Source organism: Haemaphysalis longicornis, unplaced genomic scaffold (assembly GCF_048455015.1).
Source record: "Haemaphysalis longicornis isolate Haplotype H1 unplaced genomic scaffold, Haemaphysalis longicornis Haplotype H1 scaffold_9, whole genome shotgun sequence".
Classification (NCBI taxonomy): Eukaryota; Metazoa; Arthropoda; class Arachnida; order Ixodida; family Ixodidae; genus Haemaphysalis; species Haemaphysalis longicornis.
Window position 1 is genome coordinate 71,787,716 of NW_027526460.1, and position 19,299 is coordinate 71,807,014.

Below are 19,299 nucleotides of genomic sequence, written 5' to 3' on the forward strand. Positions count from 1 at the left end.
ACAGACGAGGCGTTACCTCAACGACCATTTGCGTGAGCATGCGGCGACGCTGAAGACGGGAACAGGAAGCAATCTGGCGCTTCACTTTAAGACGAAATGCAAGCCAAGGGGCTGTGTGCCAGCGTTCTATAGGACCCGAGTGCTTCTTTCGTACTCAGTGTAACATATAGTGTTGCATGCTATATGTTACATGCAGTGTAACATATAGAACAAGATATAGGTACTATAGTCTAAATTTTTCCCAGAAACAAATACAGTGCAGTCGTCAGCATATATGATAAATTTACAATTTATCTCTATGCGCGTAATATAATTTATGTAGAATAAAAAAAGAATAGGTACAAGAATGCTAACCCTGTGGCACACCAGTCTTAATGGGCTTAATTTGTGATTTATGGTTATTTATTTCTACTTATTGTAAACGTGTCCGCAGATACGACTGCACGAGATTAAGGGACACACCGCGAAAAGTGTAGTTTTCTAATTTAGTAAGAAGTACTGCATGATTAACACGATCAAATGCTTTACTGAAATCTAGGTAAATACCTTGTGTAAGTAGTATTTTTTCAAAATTTTCTAGGATAATGTCTTTCTGCATTAATAGAGGACTTTCAACAGAGCGTTTTTTTTTTTTTTTCTAAAGCCGAATTGGAAGTCAGTTACAAGGTTGTGTTTCTGGGAGAAAACTTTTATTTGATTACAAATAATTTTCTCAGGGCATTTAGAAAAAATTGGTAGCACTGACATTGGGCGATAATTATTAAGTTCATTCTTTTCACCTCGTTTATATATTACGCATACTATTGCTGTTTTCATGCGATCTGGAAAAACACCGGTTCAGAGTGCGGCATTATAAATGTGTGTCAACACTTCCGATATTAGATCAAAAACATACTTAACTGGTTGTATTTGTAGACCGTCAACATCGATGGTGTGACAATTTTTAAATTTACTGGTGGTGTCTATAACTTCCCGCATACACGTGGGTTGTTCAGTTCAGTAAACCTTTATTGAGGTGGGGGAAGGGATTAAAGGGAGAAACTTGGGTGGAGTCCTCTTTCCAGGGCCCCAGAAGCTTGTGCCCCGGCCCAGGCCCTGTCGATCAGCTGGCGCTGGTCTTCCAAGGCCTCGCTGGCCAGAGTCGCCTCCCACGTTTCTAGTGAATGAGGTGTATTGTTCTGTGTTTGCCATATAACTGGGCAATTCCATATGGTGTGGAAAAGGGTGGCTTTTTCATTGCATTCATAACAGTCCTCACTAAATCTGTCTGGGAACATAAGCGCCAGCCTTGATTTGTGTGGGAATGTGTTGGTTTGTATTCTTCTCAGTGTTTGTGAATCGTGGGCGTTTAGGGCCATGTGAGGAGCGGGTAGCGTTCTCCTTTCACGTCTTTTTCTTTTAAGACGTTCTCCGTAGGATTCGTATGGTGGAAGGGCGTAGGAGTGGTCCTCGTCGCTGCGGTTCGTAAGACTTCTCGCAAGCGAGTCAGCGCTCTCGTTTCCTTCCAAGCCTTCGTGCGCAAGGCACCATGTAATGTTGTGTACACGGTTCAACTCCCTTGGGATGATATGTTTAGAGCCAATGGGTATTACTCCGGCAGTGATGTTTTTGATAGCTCTTGTCGAGTCCATGATAATGTTTAAGCTCCTGTCATTTGCTTCTCCCCATCTGATAGCCATCAGAACAGCACTTGAAGAAAAAAATTCCGCCACCTCCACGAAGTGAATGATGATGAGAGGGGCGAAGCAAAAATGCTTATCGGTAAAACCGTGAAACATTCGCCCGCGCATCATATAAAGAGTCGACACGTCAAGCTTTCCACCGCTCCGTTGACAAGCCCGTCGACGACGTCAATGTTTGTGGTGGTTATGTAGGGGTTGTTTTGGACGATGAGAATCTCCATGGGTAAGTTGGCGAATTCGGTGTGTGACATTTTAGCCACCATGGCCGTCGCCTTCTGCAGAGCGTCGTGTCGTTAACCCCTGGTACGTGTCGAGCTCGCAGGCGACAAACGATAACCTCTTCTTCCTCTTCTCCTTGTTGTGTAGCAACGAACGCTTTGAACGTTTTGTCCTCTTCGGCCAATCTTTGGTTGGCCAATCCCTAGGGTGATCCTGCCACAATCATCATTAATGTGCCGTGCCGTATACAGCAGCAACGAGGGACGGGACAGGGCCCGAGCAAGAGGAGCTTCGCCCCTAAAATAGTGTTAGGCAGGGATCCAATGTTTTCAGTGGTTTGGTTTCTGTCACTGTCATCTCCGAGTTCTACGAAGAAATCATTAAATTTGTTCGCGAGACCATTTTCACTGAGTACGTTATCATCTACTTCGAGACTATCTATTGCATTATTGCCAGATGCTTTGTTCAGTAGTTCATTCAGCTTTTTCCAAACAATATCACTTCGCCTCAGACAACCTTCATCAAAAATACGGTTGTGGTACTCGCGTTTTATGTTTTCTTTCTCTTTATTAAGGTTGTTTCTAAACGACTTGTATTCCGCCCTCTTGTTTAAATCACGAGTTTTCACAACTGGCTGGTACAGCTTGTTTGCCTTCGCGATTTGCTTTTTCAGGTACCCAGTAATTCACGGCTTGCGCGACTTCCTAGATGGTCGGTATGTTTGAATTGAAAATGATGCGAAGTAATCAGATTTAAAAATTTCGATAAAGTGGCCGTCAGCGCTATTTGCGTCCGTTGATATAAAGACATCGGTCCAGTTGGTTTCACCAATGCGCTTTCTAAAATCTTCCAGTGTATTTTGGTGTATCAGGCGATAAGTAAATTCTTCTGCGCTTTAGCGCGTAGGTCTGTCTTGTCGGTGAGTGAAAAAGGATATGGGCATGTGGTCACTGATGTCGGTGCTTAAGATTACTGACGTAGTATTTTCCTTGGCGTTGTTTGTGATAAATACGTTAAGTATTGAAGTAATGCTGCTGTTGTAGTTGTGACACGCGTCGGCGACGTGATAACGTTAGTAAAACCATGGCTCTGGATTATTGATAAAAGCTCTGTAGCCGGGAGTGTGTTTTTTAATAGATCAATGTTTAAATCACCGCCGACTGTGTGTCGGTAATTTTGTTCATTTGCATAGGACCATGAGCAGTCAAAGAATTTGAGAAAAACAGGAAGGATACCACAGGGCGGGCGATATAAAACAGCAAATAAGTTTTTGTTGGCTTGTATACAGAAACCTTCGTAATCTGCAGTGATAACACTATATTCATTTACGATTTTACATGACGGGAGCCTTGACTGAACTGAAATACCATCTCCACTACCTGCCTGCGGTTCAGGCAGAAGTGAGTGTATTCAGGAAGCAAAAAATAACCTCCGTCGTTTTTGTACCATGTTTCGGTGAACATTATTACATCAAAGTTTGTGTTACATGAATCTAAAAGTTGTGTGACATCTGTTGCGGAAGAATAGAGTCGTTAGCCGCCGCAACGAAAGAATCACTGTATTTGAATCACACTGAATTGCTGTTAACTACGTTCATGGTGTCTGAAAGTTCCTCTTCTTTCTCGTCTTCTTTTTTTTCCTAGCGTCCTCGGGCCATGTCCTCTTCTTCCTCTCGGTTACTTCGCTATGCTACGCAATAAATTCAACCTCCTCCCCTCCCCACAAAAAAAAATGTATTTCCAGCTCCTGGCGTTGTCCGTACAGCCTTTGCCCCGAATTCTACTGTCCCTGTACACCTACATCTTATCTTTGTCATAGAAGTGCACCGTTCTTTCGTCTTTCTTCAGACGCTTGTACTGGCTCCAACCTGGATTCTTCTCCGTGTGATCACTTCTTAGTGTCGTAAGCAGGTCTTGTATCTCACTGAGTAATGTACGCCCTCTTCTATTATTCTCACTACTTTTCATCTGCCTCCCCTTCCTGAAACGTGGACAACTTAGTCCAACTTTGACTTCAGCGGCTTGACTTTGCGGTGGGCGTTTAGGCCGGAAGCTCGTGGACTCAACTTTGGAAGATGGCTTACCTTCCCTCTGGTAACTTCTCACAAGTTTTACATGCTTTGACTGGGGCTCTATAACCATGGCTGGTCTCTCCGGGTACTGCTCTCTATAACAATTTTTCGTGCACGTGTGGTGAGGCAGGCGACGTTTTCGCGAGGTTGATTCGTTGTCGTTGCCTGTCTTGTCTTGGTAGTCCCCAGAAGTTCCTGTACTTTCAAGAGCATGGAACGGTTCAAAATCTTCGTCCACCTTATCGAACTTGGGTCTCACTCGCAACACGGCGACATTTGCTGCGATATCCAATGAACTGGCTACAGATAAGGGCTCCTGAAACATCCAACCAAAGACCGAATGCAATGCAACAAGGCCGTTGTTTCTTGCGTGACGACGTACCTCTCCTGTCATAACCTTCCAAAGGTGGTTGGCTCCGAGTAGAAGGCTGATCCCAGGTACAGCGGCTATGCCTGGCCGAAGAAGTTTGTCCGCAATAGGTTCACCACCGGTTTCGATAAGAGCAATAAAACCCCTCTCAGTGGGTACTTGAATGATATCTTTGCAAATGAAGGGAACTTCAATTGCTTCTATAGGGAACACAGCGTCGCTGTATTGGCTCCGCACAAAGACTTCCGCTAGGCGACAATCTCTTTTTAATGACTGATCCTGGCCAAACGCATGAAGGTGCAAGCTTGTCTTCCCAAGTTCTCGCAGACGTGGGGTACGTGCGACATCTTCGCGTATGAATGAGCGCTGACTGCCTCCATCCACTCAGCCGCGGACGTAGGCGCATTGCTCATTCCTTTGAATCCATAACCTGCACGTCGGCAGCAGCACTTCCATGCCGAGAGAAAGGCGAGTGCGGCAATGCAGGTTCCTGGCGTCCATCTTCCGCAACAACCTGTCTGCTCCTCTTCGCTGCCAGCCAAAATCGCACAACGAAGAGACATGTCGGCCGGAACAGTTGGCGCACTCGACATTACGCTGACATTCCCTTGAAAAATGCCCTCTTGTGGTACAACGAAAGCATCGCCGGTTGTTTGCCAACTTTTTTATTCTATCATTGTATCCGATGCTTTCATGGCATTCGTCTGTAGAGTGCTTATCGGAATGACAGAACAGACAACTGAACTCATTCGAGGAACTAAAACTTGGAACAGCTGCATTTGGAAGCATGAGCCGATTTTCCGATCCATAAACGGACTCGGTGTCAGCTTGGTCTTGTCTAATGCCGATCATGCTTCTTTCTCTACTCTCTACTTTCATGGTGAGGTGGGACAAGAGCTTTTTAAGCTCACCGTCAAAGGACGCCGATGACGCAGCTGCCCCGCCGACGGAGGACTCTCCGTCCCTCAGGCTTGACCTGGGCGAACTGTGCGCTATCTGTCGGCAGTAATCAACTACGATGTCTCATGGTAACGCTCTCAAAAGCACGTCAGTCATCATCGTAGAGTACGCGGCTGAAGAAATCTTCAGCGCCATGAGGCCGCGCACATGTCACTGGACGTGATCCAGCAATTGCCGTAGTCCACCGACATCTTTTGATGCCTCCACTGAAGGAAGCGATCGAAGATGCGCCAAAGATTCCTGCACAATGCGGCGGGTGTCACTGAAGCGCCGCGAAAGAATTTCTATGGCGGCTGGATAGCAGTCTTCTGTCGGTTGCAGACCAGCAATGGATGCAGCAGCTGGCCCACCCAGCAGTGACCGAAGGTACTGAAACTCCTCCCCATTGCTCAGTCTGGGGATCTCGTGGATGGCTGACTTCAACTGGGTCCAAAATCTCAGCCACTGGCAAAACTCGCCGTTGAATGCTTGGAGCTGCAGCGTCGGGAGCTTCACTGAGCTTCCATGGCGGTAACGCTCGTCAGTCTGAGGACCCACCACAGAGGCTGGGGCTGTCAATCTCGGCAAGTGTTGACCTCTCCGGAATATCTCTCCCTCGCCTTTAACTGGCCCAGCATGCCCTTGGCGGCGTCTTCGTGTGTCAGCACGGCAACGCACTCTGCAGCGAACTCTTCTTCCGGTATGGCTCCCTCCAGCTCGACGTTCAGCTTGTCCAGTTCGTCATTGTTGGACTGCAACCTTTCTATGAGCGCACCCAAAGTCTCCAAATCAGCCGTATCCAAAAGAGTTTTCGCTTCATTGATCAGCCGTGTGTTCTGTTTGCGACGACACGTTCTCTTCATTTTCAGCTTCTCTATGCTGTGGTCCTTACCGAGGCCTCGTTCGCTTTGTGCACATTGATACCGCATTCACTGTTCTTGGTCCCTGATCCGTCGGCTTGGTGGCTCCAACTCAGTTCCCGGGTTTCGGCACCATATGTTGCGGAAGAATGGAGTCGTTAGCCGCCGCAACGAAAGAATTACTGTATTTGAATCACACTGAATTGCTGTTAACTACGTTCATGTTGTCCGAAAGTTCCTCTTCTTTCTCGTCTTCTTTTTTTTCCTAGCGTCCTGGGGCCATGTCCTCTTCTTCCTCTCGGTTACTTCGCTATGCTGCGCAATAAATTCAACATCGTCCCGTTTTTGCCACAGTGAACGTGCGTTCATGTGAAACAGTTTAAAAATTTTTGTTACCCGCCGCGGTGGCTCAGTGGCTAAGGCGTTGCGCTGCTGAGCACGAGGTCGCGGGTTCGATTCCCGGCCGCGGCGGCCGCTTTTCTGATGGAGGCGAAAAGCAAAAACGCCCGTGTGTACGAGATTTCGGCGCACGATAAAGATCCCCAGGTGGTCCAAATTAATCCGGAGCCCTCCACTACGGCGCGCCTCATCGCCTGCGTTGCGTCGGCGCGTTAAACCCCACAATCAGAATCAGAATCAAAAATTTTTGTTGGGTTATGTTTTACGACGTGCGTTATGTCTTCAGGGGAAATACAACCCGTGAACATGGTTGCGTGAAGTTCTGCGTAGTTACCTCGCGGTCTGGCGCATTACACGGAGATATTGGCGCAGATATTATTCAGATCGTTTTCACAAGTGATAGGCTACGATACGCGACGTGTCAGTCCGGCGTGCGAAAACGCTTCCATCTCGCGTCCACACAAAACTTCCAATCATGCTCACGTTTGCGTGCCACGGCCCTTCCCAATATCTTTTTCACAGAGGGGCACAAGAGCTCGTTGATATACACGGGAACGTCTGCAGGCAGCCGAGAAGTGTTGTTGTTAACCGTTTCTTTCGCGCCTCTGAAGCAGTTTATCGCGCTTTTCACGGCGCTGAAACTGCACAATGATGTTAGTTTTTCCTTCATCGTTTGTTGGAAATCTGTGGCACATGTCGACATCGCTTCCCGTTATGGGTTCGTCAAGAGTTTTGCCCATTTTTTCAAGTACCTGCCGTAGATCCTCATTTCCTGTTTGCTCTATTCCTTTGATTTCGAGGTTCCGGTTTCGCGTGTATTGCTCGGATTTGAGAAGGCTTGCTTGGCTTTCGACCAAATCTTTCTCCAGAGTAAAAACTGGTCCGGAGGGATTCATTCTCTTTTATCAGCTGTTTTTTTACGCACAGGGTGATCTGAAGTCGACGATTTGCATCATCGAGACCCTTACATATGAAGTTCAGGCTCGCCTTCATTTTGCCAAGCTCTATGCGCAAGCTTCTCTCCTCTGATCGGACATTACGCTCTACAGCGTCTTTCAAGTTTTTCAGTTCAGCTTTTAACTCTTCATTTAACTCTAGAAACAGTTTAACAAGGTCCTTGGATATATTCCATGCTCTTCCGTGCGACAAAGACACAACGTCACAACAAAACGACGCAGGGCAGGAGTTACAGCGGCAAGAGCAACGGCAGCAACTACTTTCTAATTAAACTCACTAACCTGTAAAAATGTAGGAGTGGTCATCGGTCCGTGCGTACATCGCTGTCACTGCTGCCAAATGCGGGGGTTTCCGGGATGGCAAAGACTTTACAGCAGCTCGGTGGCTTCAGGTCGAGCTGTCTTTCGTCAGTCGGCAGTATTCCCGTCAGCACGATGACCTGGCCACGTTGCGCAGGAGCATAGCAGCAAGCTTCGGATTGCGGCGGTACTGTAAAAATTCAGGAGTGGTTATCGGTCCGTGCGTACAGCGCTGTCACTGCTGCCAAATGCGGGGGTTCCCGGAATGGCGAAGACTTTATAGCAGTTCAGTGGCTTCAGGTCCAGCTGCCTTCCGTCAGTCGGCGCTTTTCCCGTCAGCACGATGACCCGGCCACGATGCGCAAAAGCATAGCAGCAAGCTTCGGATTGCGGCGGTACTGTAAAAATTCAGGAGTGGTCATCGGTCCGTGCGTACAGCGCTGTCACTGCTGCCAAATGCGGGGGTTTCCGGAATGGCGAAGACTTTATAGCAGTTCAGTGGCTTCAGGTACAGCTGCCTTCCGTCAGTCGGCGCTTTTCCCGTCAGCACGATGACCCGGCCACGATGCGCAGGAGCATAGCAGCAAGCTTCGGATTGAGGCGGTACTGTAAAAATGTAGAAGTGGTTATCGGTCCGAGCGTACAGCGCTGTCACTGCTGCCAAATGCAAATAATTGCTTACTGCCAAATAATAACTGCTGCCAAATAATTGCTTTCGGAGCGAATAAAGCTCAGTTTTTCGTGCGCCCCTTTCCTGTCTGTATTCCTTCCTCCATTTGAGCCTGGCGCTTAACCTGTTCCCATGATGAAACACCAACTAGCACGCATCGATACATTATTAAGTAAAATTGACCTTTTAAAAAATATAGAGAACTATAGTAGTCTCACCAACCTCTCCCCCCCCTCCCCTCCAAAGAAAACCCGACCCCGATACCTGAAGTATTCGGTGGAGTTCGACACTCCTTCGGTGCGGCTGTTTTAAAACTCCCGCGTCGACCTCAGAGCCATGCTTCTGCTGCTTGATGTGTGCTTCTTGACATGTGTGCCAAACCTTTCGCTGTTAAACTAACCAATGAAGATGCACAACTTGGCAGGTTTCATTTTTTAATTGTCCACTATTGACCAGTGCAGATTCGCCTGCGAACATTTTGGGTATTTGCTTCGCCGCATTTTGCCCATCTTCAACGTAAGGGCGCGGCAGCCACGGAATGTGCTTTCTGCGCTGCTGTAGACAGGTGCGGTGTAATCTGGAGGCCATTAGGATTTCTCTTCTACCTCCCAATCCCAAAACAGGCCCCCAAACACCTAACAGTAAATTGTTACCGACAACGATTGGTAGTCAAGTGGTTCTATTTCCCGTCTAAGTGGTACGCGTGGACTCGATAGCCCTAAACTTCTGAAATGCGAAGACAATTTTCTCATTTTAACCTGCAATTACTTAAACCGTGGCCTCGCACCACAGATAATATTAGTGAGCCATGCACGGCTGTGCACTCAAGACAACATATACATCAAGAAGCTCCCACCACGACCCGACACATCTCGACAAGTCCCTGTAATATCTTCCGCGGTACAATGTTTAATACTGCTCCTTCTAGTACTTAAAAAGCAGTAGTCACCAGACTTCAAGCATGCCAGAAAATAAGTAGCAGGCTCTTCGGAACCCGATGCAAGGTTGACTGCCGAAATCAAGAATTGATTCAGGCAACTGTAAGAGCTCCTAAAGGTGGCGGAGGGATTTTTTACGAGGGCTTCTTGTGTTCTACAGTTAAAATAACATAGTCCATCTTCCCTCGGAAACAATGCGCGGAAGGGAGCAGTCGCCGATTCAGCAATGACAAGAGAATAACCAGCTACTTCAACTCCTAAATACCATGTAGTATTTGCAAGGTGGCAGGTAACTGAAAATCAAGGACGAAACTGAGCACGCGCGGTAGAATATTACACCGGTGTCTGCAAAGTCATTTAGCATGATTTCTATACATGTCGTAACATTGACGAAGCAAGATGCTCACCTGTTTCAAACGTGTCGCCAGCCGTCGTCCGACCAAATGGTAATGGTCTGGCCTCAGCCGGATACCTAATTGTTGGGGCGCACGCGATATAGATTTGCGCAGCCACACGTGCAGACCGCCACCGGCTGGAACGCTCTAGGGAAAAACGCTGCTATAGCTGGAGTACAATAAAACATCTGCTTACCACACTTACTGCCACCGCGGCTAGTAAGCTGCACACAGAACGAGATGATAAGAAAAAATTGTCGATGTAAATAGGGCGTCGTTTTCTATGAATACAGGCTGAGCCACATGTTCAGGAAGTACTTTTTCAGACTCACAGTGCTGAGATTTTGTGGGCATGCTGCTGTTAATTCCCGAAGTGTATCGCATACACAACGGCACACACCTTGACCCAAAATGAGCGGGTCCGCATATGAACCATAGGTAAACTCAAGTTGGCGTTTCCGAAATTTATAAATACTCATAAAAATGTCCTCGTTCCTAATGACGCGAACAATACCCTCTTGTTTGCTTAGTTGTGTGTTTTATTGCCAGCGTCTGGCCGCACCCAGCTGTCTTAGCTAAGTTATAAGTGAAGCGCGCCTCCCTGTCTGTTTCTTTTGTGTGCGACGCTGAGGATAGGAAGGGTGTAGCACCTGTCATCACTTAATAGAATGTTCGTCTTTCATCGCCAATGTCATAGGCCTGATTCGATGGTTCTCGAAGGATTAACGCTGAGGGATAAATGCTCGCAAGGCGAACACCGCCGAATTCGATTCGCCAACGCCAGTCTGCGCACGTCACTTCGTTGACTGCTTCCATTTCGCAGGTATTGTCTTTGAGTATTAGCGGAGCACAAGTCCGCTCCGATAACCTTTTATACTTGAAGAAACCTGCGTTGTTTATGGCTACGTGACCTCTAGTGGAGGTGCGGGGAACATGCACCCTGAGGCCCCGTCAAGCCTACACACAAGCCCAGCGAGTGGCATCTGCCGAATGCAAGGTCTCCCGCCGGAATACGGACTAACGCTGCAAGTACGTCACCTGTTATCCTGTAGCCCCCCCCCCCCTCCACCCCGGAAGCAGCCATTAGTTCACGGGTCGCCTTTCGAAGATCCCGAATTTCTGAAGAAAATTGAGCGGGTCCAGATTTTCAAACAATGGGACGACGACTGGACACTTCGGCAAGTGTTTTTTTTTTTTTTTACCTTAAAGGCTCTGCCCGCAAGTATGGTTTGAGAACCATGAATGCGCTTTGACGACCTGGGTGCTATTCAAGATGGAGTACTTACACACTTTTACTACTCTTGTGCGCAAGGAACGCGCCGAGGAATTGCTGCAGACTCGCACGCGGCACCCAGATAACGGGATCGTAGTGTTTCTAGAAGAAATAAAGCGGTTGTTCCGGCGAATTGACCCTGAGGTGACGGAAGAGAAGGAAGTGCGGTTCTTAATGCGTGTCGTCAAACAAAACTATAGCGCAACTCACCAAAAGCATTCTGAGTTTTTGCCCGACACAATCATTATTGCAACGACCATCGACATGCGCCTGAGGCAATACTACCAAGTGACTACGTGTCCGTCGAACGTTTCAAACGCCGCTGGAGTGACAGCAGGCGCATTGCAGGACACAACCGGCACCGTCGTCCGCGAAGAACTGCGCAGGCTGTTCCCAAAGAAATGGCCACCCGAAGTCGGTTCCCGTACCTACGGCGTCAGGGAAGAAGTTCAGAAAGCCCCAGGAAGCTCCAGGTACGCAGCCGGAATAACATCTAGAAGTCCAAGCCATGACCTACGCTGCAGCAATTTGCCATCTTTGATCATCTGCTGTTCGTTGCCAGGAGGTCCCGCCGTGCCGCCGCCCAACGTGGCCTTCCCGACCACCGGCTATGAAGCAGAACGCTTCCCGGAAGACCGACGTATGGCGATCTCCTGATTATTGTCCGCTCTGCTATCACTGCAGAGAAGCCGGACACATCAACCGACGCTGCCGGTACAAGCGACTGGGACAGCGGAACCAACCCCCGTCGACCAACCTCATCCGTTACCACGACAGCCACACGACGTGATCGACGATTACCTGAACCGTGGTAGCCGAAACCCAGCGCGTATCAACAGTTCGTATCGGCCTATTCATACGGATAACAAAGCCGCCACAGCAACACTGCCTTCGCTCGTTGAAGGTTCCCCAGCCCCCGAAGGGGAACCTGAAAGCAGCAACTTCTGTAGGTGATATTGCACTACGGCGGAAAAATGAAAACCCTCCAACAACTCAATGGAGACCAATATTCACGTTACGCCCTCACCCGACGACCCTATTTACCCTTTACCCTGAAGTGACACCCGAACACTGTGACCACCACACGGATTGGCGCACAACGAACATGTCTTAACCCACCGTTACCAAGATGGCTACAACAACGACGTGTAACGAACGACGGTCAGCGCGCACAAGCCGAGACACGATGCCTCGACCCAAGCAAAACTAGAAGCTGAACTTTCTAATTAGTGACCACAGACGATACAGTCTTCCTATCAAATTAGGTAGGCTGCGCGGCATACAGAAGAAACACGAAAAAGCTCGCTTCCCAACGGCACGAGGTGGCGGGTTCGATTCCCGGCCGGGGGGGCTGCTTTTCCGTTGGAAGCGAAAAGCAAAAACGCCCGTGTGTACGAGATTTCGACGCACGTTAAAGATATCCGGGTGGTCAAAATTAATCCGGAGCCCTCCACTACGGCGCGCCTCATCGCCTGCGTAGCGTCGGGGCGTTAAACCCTACAATCAATCAATCAATTTCTTCACAACGGCTGCAAAAAACGTTAATGCCAGCCGCGGTCCATTAAAGGCGGAAAGGAACTATTCTGCCTCTGAAAAAGCGTGATTTGCCTTAATATGGACCATTTCAAAGTTTTCCCCTTTGTCTACGGCAGGCCATATAATGTGGCCCCATACCACCATGCTTGTGTTAGCTAGAAAATCTGAAGGACCCCTCAGGCCGCCTTGGATGACGGAGCCTTCCCCTGCACGAATTTCACCTGACCATCGTTTACAAATCGGGTAGGCAACCTTCGTACGCCAACTGCCTGCCATGCGCTCATTTCGCCCCACCGCCACAGGACTCCAAAGAAGACGCCTCATTCCTCGCCATCGTGACGGAAAGCGACCTAGCCACGCAGCCGCGTGCCGACCCCGAGCTGCGCGTCATGACCGACCGCCTCGAAGGACAGAATGCCTCCGGGCCAAGCACGTTTAGGAGCAACTCCGCTGAATTCTGCCTGAAAACGCGGCTGCTAGTGAAGTAGAACCTTGAACCTACAACGAGAACGAAGTACGTCGTCCCCGCCGGCCTCTGCGGCAAAATTTTGAAAGCGTGCCACGACGACCGGTGTTCCGGACATTTACCACTTGAAAGAATCAAGGTGAAGTACTACTGATCAGGCCTTACATACAATGTCACCCACTATGTCCGGAGCTGCCGTAACCGCTAGAGACGATAAACGCTGCTGGCGAGACCCGATGGACTTCTGTAGCCAATTGCCGTTCCATCGAGGATGGCGGAATAGATCATCTAAACTCTTAAAAAAAGGTCGTGGCACTTACTAACAGAACACTAACCCGTTACTTGTCACAGTATACATAGGTACTTAGTGTTTTTACTAACTGGCCATGCGTAACCTAGTAAAAACTACGCGTGACCACGGGGATCGGCTGAGCGCGCAGTTCTAAAAAGACACATTTAACACGCACATATCACACTTAAATACCGTACAAATTGAGCAAGAAAAGCAATGGGATGCACGAGGAGAGCGAGTATTACTTCGTTACCTTAGAAATACGTTTGACCTTGCTTTTATACCCAGAAGCGCCAACTTGTCAGAAATAGTGAGTGTGGTTGTCGCGAAAATCAAATATTTTAGCGGTAATTGTAGAAATGTGCATTTTAATGTGAGCGCATAGAAGTCAGCATGTGGATTTGCAAAAACTTTTTGATCGTGATTTGAAGTGGGAAAAGCGCTGTAGTTATAGTGTTCTTACTATTGATTGTGAATACCAATATTTGGCTTCATTGTGTAAACATGTTGTTTCTTTGTGTTTTTTTTAGGATTGTTACTGTTGTTGACCGCATTAAATGTACTTTTCGTTTGTACTTGTTGGTAGAAGGTCCCTCCCCAGTCTATGACTATGGGACCTCCTAGAGTTATTTATGCGCTATACCATTTCAACTGAAACCATAAACTGAAACTGACGTTGTAGGCTGTAAATAATTCATAAAATTTTGTCACTATCAGTGAATGTTACTATCAAACCAGCAGCATTTACAAAGTGCCCGGTCTAGACTAGCAACGATAGCGTTTAGTTTCCATACGTATTGACAGACCCTACGTACCGTTCTGGGGGTAGTGAAGTTCGCAAGGAGCTAGTAAGTGCACCCTGTTACTACCTTTTTACTAGAATTTTTGTTAAAAGTGTAGGTCCGTTCCCTATGTCCCGATCGCAGAACAAGCAGAACGTGCACATCGCGTGCCACTATAAATAGCCCCGCGTACCCCGTTGCTTCAGCCGTACTCCCTAAATGCTCCCTCGAAGTGATTCTAGAAATTGACGTTTTGGCCGAAAATGGTACTGTTGTGAGTTTGCAGGACAAGTCGATCAGTCTTTCCACCGATCGCGCCATGCCACCGAAACGAAGCCCCGAAAAACGAACTTTATGGATTCCCGAGGACCACGTCACCCTGTGTCCCCGTGCAAGCTTCATGATCGCCGTGTACTGTTACGATCCTGCTCCTGACACCGACGCTATCGTAGACAGCGACCAAAACTTGCTTGTGGAACCTGGTGTTTCCTTCGCAGGAGGTATTTTCCGCTTGGAGCAAAGAAAATCCGACAACCTGGTGACTAATTTCCCCAAGGATTGCCAGCATTTAAACAAAGGCGTTGCAATTTGGTCCCTTGAAGGAATGCGCGAAACAAGTGACGTGATCACGGTCGCCGACTTGGAACGTCAGCCCGACAGAAGCTGCCACCCTCAGCCTTCCTTCGATGTAAACTCGGCGCTTACGCAGGACAAACGGGAAAACCTATGGGCTTTGCTACGCCGCTACAGCGACTGTTTCTCGTCTACCTCCAAGTTACGACTGACGCCCGTTGCGAAGCACAGAAATATTACCAGCAATGGAGCCTGACCTACGCGACAGTCACCGTACCGGGTGTCTTCACACGAGCGCGAATCTATTTGGACGCAAGTTGACATGCTCAACGGAGACATCGTACAACCCTCGAAAAGCTCCTGGGCGGCCACAGCTGTACTCGTGAAGAAAAAAGACGGCATATTGAGGTTCGGTGGTGACTACCGACGGCTGAACGCAATTATAAAAAAAACGTCTACACTTCCGCACCCCCCCCCCCCCCCCCCGAATTGACGACACCCGTGACCCCCTCTGCCACGCGAAGTACGTCTCTTCGATGGATATGAACACCGGGTTCCGGAAAATCTATGTTGACGAGAGGGAACGTGAGAATACAGCGGTGATAACGCCGCACAGGCTGTACAGTTCAAGGGAATTCTGTTTATACTGTACACGGCGCCAACAACGTTCCGAAGGGTCATGTACTAGGTACAAGCTAGCCTAAAATGGCGCACCTGCCTTGTCTACCTCGACGACGTTATAATATTCACTTGGAGCTTCGGCGAGCACCTCACAAGGTTCGGGTCAGTACTTTAGGGTAACCGAGCATCTGAATTAACAAGGAACACATCTATACATCGCTGTTTGCTAGCCTTTTTAGGTTGTGCTTAATTAAGGGAATGTATTGCTTTCCAACCACTTTTACTCTTTGCTTGATTTTATAAGCGTATTGCGGTTTTGTAGCACCATCATATCTGCAAGTAAAGAACACCGATGCAAGAGGAATGCTTCACGCTGTACAGCGGTATGGGCAGGATTTTCACAGCCATCTGTAAGGCACCGAACAATACTTCCTATCCGTACGAGCTTTGAACGCGCGGACGAGTCGCTGAGGAGCGGAATTATGTTTCAGGGGTCATATCCACAGCAAGTGGGGAACAACAATAATGAATCTTTAGGCTAAAAGCTACATCTAGTCAACCTCTAGAATCTGGTTGGACGTCGCAAGCGGTCCAAAGCATTCACGAAAAACCACGAAAACTTTCGGAGCATCCCAAAAAAACAAACTCGTCGCTGTCAGAACATGACAAAATCTAATGCTCATCAAATTAACTGAAGGCTTTACCAACGCTAGTTTCTAGCAAGAACGTGTTTAACGTTTTCTTGTAGAAATCAATAAATCATTCGTATTTCCGACTCTTTATTGATAAACGGCTGTGAACATGTCATTCACTTTTTCAAGCAGGAACCATGACAGGTGCTTGAAAGGTTTTTCCGTAGGAATAAAAATTCAAATTACTCGCACCCGCCCAACAGGTATTGGTATGTATTGCAGGCGCCTTAGACCAACATGGGTTCCTAGTCGAATGCGTTTGTCTAGAGTACCCGTAATAACAGCGCTGGACGTTCTGAGGTTGGGAAGCTTTTACATGAATGCACTATTGTTACTTGGGAAGATGCTGTTTTATCAAATAAAATGGTGCCCATATTGTTTGCAGCTGTAGCCCTGTTCTAAGCCGCATTTCTTGTCTTTTACAGCCAAACTTCGAGCGCCGGCTCAATCATTTTAATACTCCCGTTGCCTACAAAGTCCACCACCATCGTAAAAATGTGCACAGACGTTTTATGTGGTCAGTGGGGCAGAACAAAGATGAGAAGAACCATCAGGTGGGGCGAAGTTATCTATATACATTATCTGCAAGGCAGCCATCGGGCAGACTGAGCCAGACCAAGCGCTACCCACAGCTTCACCCTCTACATCTTGCTATCCTTGCAAGCCGCACGGAATGTTTGGGGAAAAGACAGCAAACAATGAACAAGTCCTCGGTGCCACGGATGGCATTGATAAAAGATAAGAACCACGTCTCCGGTAGAACGCTGCCCGTCAATGCAGCTCAGAAATACTGAAGGCCCTTGGAGACACGCCGGTGTTATCGGCGGAGGTACCGGCGTCATTATCAGTTGTGTTAATGAAGGTCTTGTTTTGACAGCCTACGGCGGGTTGTCGGCTGGTCACTGGTGTTACGCTGGTATTAATTCAAACAAAAAACGAGCTCGCAACGCAGACGTAATCACCAGGCATAATCATCACAAGGCAGAGCAGCAAAAAATACGTACGAGAAATCCGGCGACTTCATAAACGCCCCACCGGCAAAACAGAACAAAGAGCAGCTAGTCGTAACTGAATAGTGTATCTCCCAAAACACGCTTCCACACGGTGGGTTATTTGTCACTTTTAGGGGCGAAGCTCCTTAGGGCGTGGGTCTGTCCATCCTCGACGTATGTATGTAGCCACCTCTAGTTTAGTTCTTGTATTGTTTACTAGATGGCGTGGCTACCTCTAGTTTCATTCTTGGATTGTTTACTAGATGGCGGTACTTGTATATGATGAAAAGATGCGCTTGGATTGTTTACTAGATGGCGTGGCTACCTCTAGTTTAGTTCTTTGATTGTTTACTAGATGGCGGGGAGCGTTGTAATAAAATCCGTTCGCTGTTGGCGCGCGCTCGGAGTCGCCCGATGGATAAGGCTGCAGATGTGCGAGCCCGCGAGGCAGAAGCGCTCCGTGAAGCTGCGCGACGCCGCCGCCAAGATCCTGCCGTACGAGAGCGGGAGGCCGAAGCGTGTCGTCTGGCTGCGCGACGACGCCGCCAAGATCCCAGCGTTCGAGAACGAGAGGCCCAAGCGTCACGGCAACGGCGCGAGGACCCTGCCGTACGCGAAGCGGCACGGCTGCGGCGCGAAGAGGATCTCCAAAATGTCAGAGAACGGGAAGCGGCGAGAAAGCGCGCGTATCGGCAGGCAGACCCCGATGCAGTGAGAGCTCGTGAGGCGTCTGCAAAACGCATCAGGCGAGCTCAGCCCCAAGGTGCCCACGCGCGGTTTAAGCGAGACTTTCTAGACGTTACGTTCGGACACAGATGTAGTGGGCGAACTTTCACTGAAGAGTCACGGTTTTACCGATGATTTCCCCTCAGGAGCTTCGCCCACTCATCATCATTCACCCCGTGGATATGCTGTGAATTTTTGTTATCCAAACTGTACTGAGGAGACTAGTACTTCAGATGAGGCCTCAAACTAGCTCTCCCATCTACGGGATATTGCGTTAATTATCTCTCCTTACTACCACAGCCCAATGTAACCCTTTATACTCCGCCAACACTAGTAACTCTCTGTAAACGTCAGTGGAGAATGCTAAATGTGCGCGATAACTTCATCGACAAGAACCCAGAGCCTGCAACTACAGTTAAACGCTAATAAAACAAAATACTTTATAGCGAACAAATTATTTTCTGCTACTATGCACGTAAAGCGTATTTTTATACCGAACTAAGCATTGGATATATGAAACTCTGAGCCCGCGCGATCCGAATCACCAAACGCCCACCGAAGCGCTTCTTGGCCGGCTGCGCCCTGATTTCGGGCCGCCGTGCTGCCATCCCCCTCCGGCCTTCCCCCCACGCTTCCGTGAAACGCAGCAGCGGGAGCAATCCGCGGCTTTTGCCAGTTTCGCGTTGTACCACTTTTATTCAGCAGCTGCCTGCCACGTGATCAAGTACGTGCGAGCAGCCTTGGAGATATCGCACTGTGGAAAAGAGAAACAAAAACGGCCACATTAGCGACGTGGACTGGAGTTCGTCGAAATGATGTCGCCTGTCGGGAATTCGACACTCGATGATGGTACTAAACGCAGTGTTCAGGCGAAAAGCACTGCTTACTGGAAATAGGTCTATATTTTGGGGCAATAAATGTCGGTTAGAGTAGATTACTGTTTACGATGAATGGCATCGACTTCCTTTTTTATCGCCTGTCCAGTCAACTCATCACATTGTTTACAACAAATTTGGCATGAAAGTTCGCTCTAAGCGTGTTCGGTTGTATCGGGCTACTTCGTATAGCGAAAAAATCGCGTTGAATCACGCTGTTCGTTATAACCGGTTTTTACTGTACCCGCTATCTTTCCCGTTGCTTTCTCCGCTACGTTCAGTGCTTCACGTGGCGGCGTTTGATGGCTTCTAAGATTTAAATCTATCAATGAGCCAGGAAGATTGAGGCGAGAATATTGCTACAAGCAGATTTCATAAATATGCAGCAGTGGCATCTAAAAGAAGAGAGACGGAAAATATAGACTCAGATTCGCAAACAACATTTATAACTGGGTTTAACTGTTGCCCCTATACCACTAGATTTTCTTTTATATTATTATGCGTGGTGCACCGTGACGTAGACGACATTCATTTTTGTTTGAAAATTTTGACGCGTTACCTATTCGCAAAGAAAAAAACTAATAATAATGAAACTTTATCTCTCTTCCTGGAACACCGATACAGAAATCTGAAACGCGGCAAAAAGCCATCGTAAACAGCTTGACGAGGTCG

General features: G+C 48.1%; 1 protein-coding gene across 1 annotated transcript in view; it reads right to left on the reverse strand.

Moving 5' to 3' along the window:
• Nucleotides 1–8,530, reverse strand: part of LOC144152245 (cytochrome P450 2J2-like) — a 35,512-nt gene extending 26,982 nt beyond the window's left edge. The window contains exon 1 of the transcript XR_013319117.1: nt 7,779–8,530. The gene's annotated coding sequence lies outside the window, so the exon portion shown is untranslated. The remainder of the gene's footprint in view (nt 1–7,778) is intronic.
• Between the last annotated feature and the right edge of the window lie 10,769 nt (nt 8,531–19,299).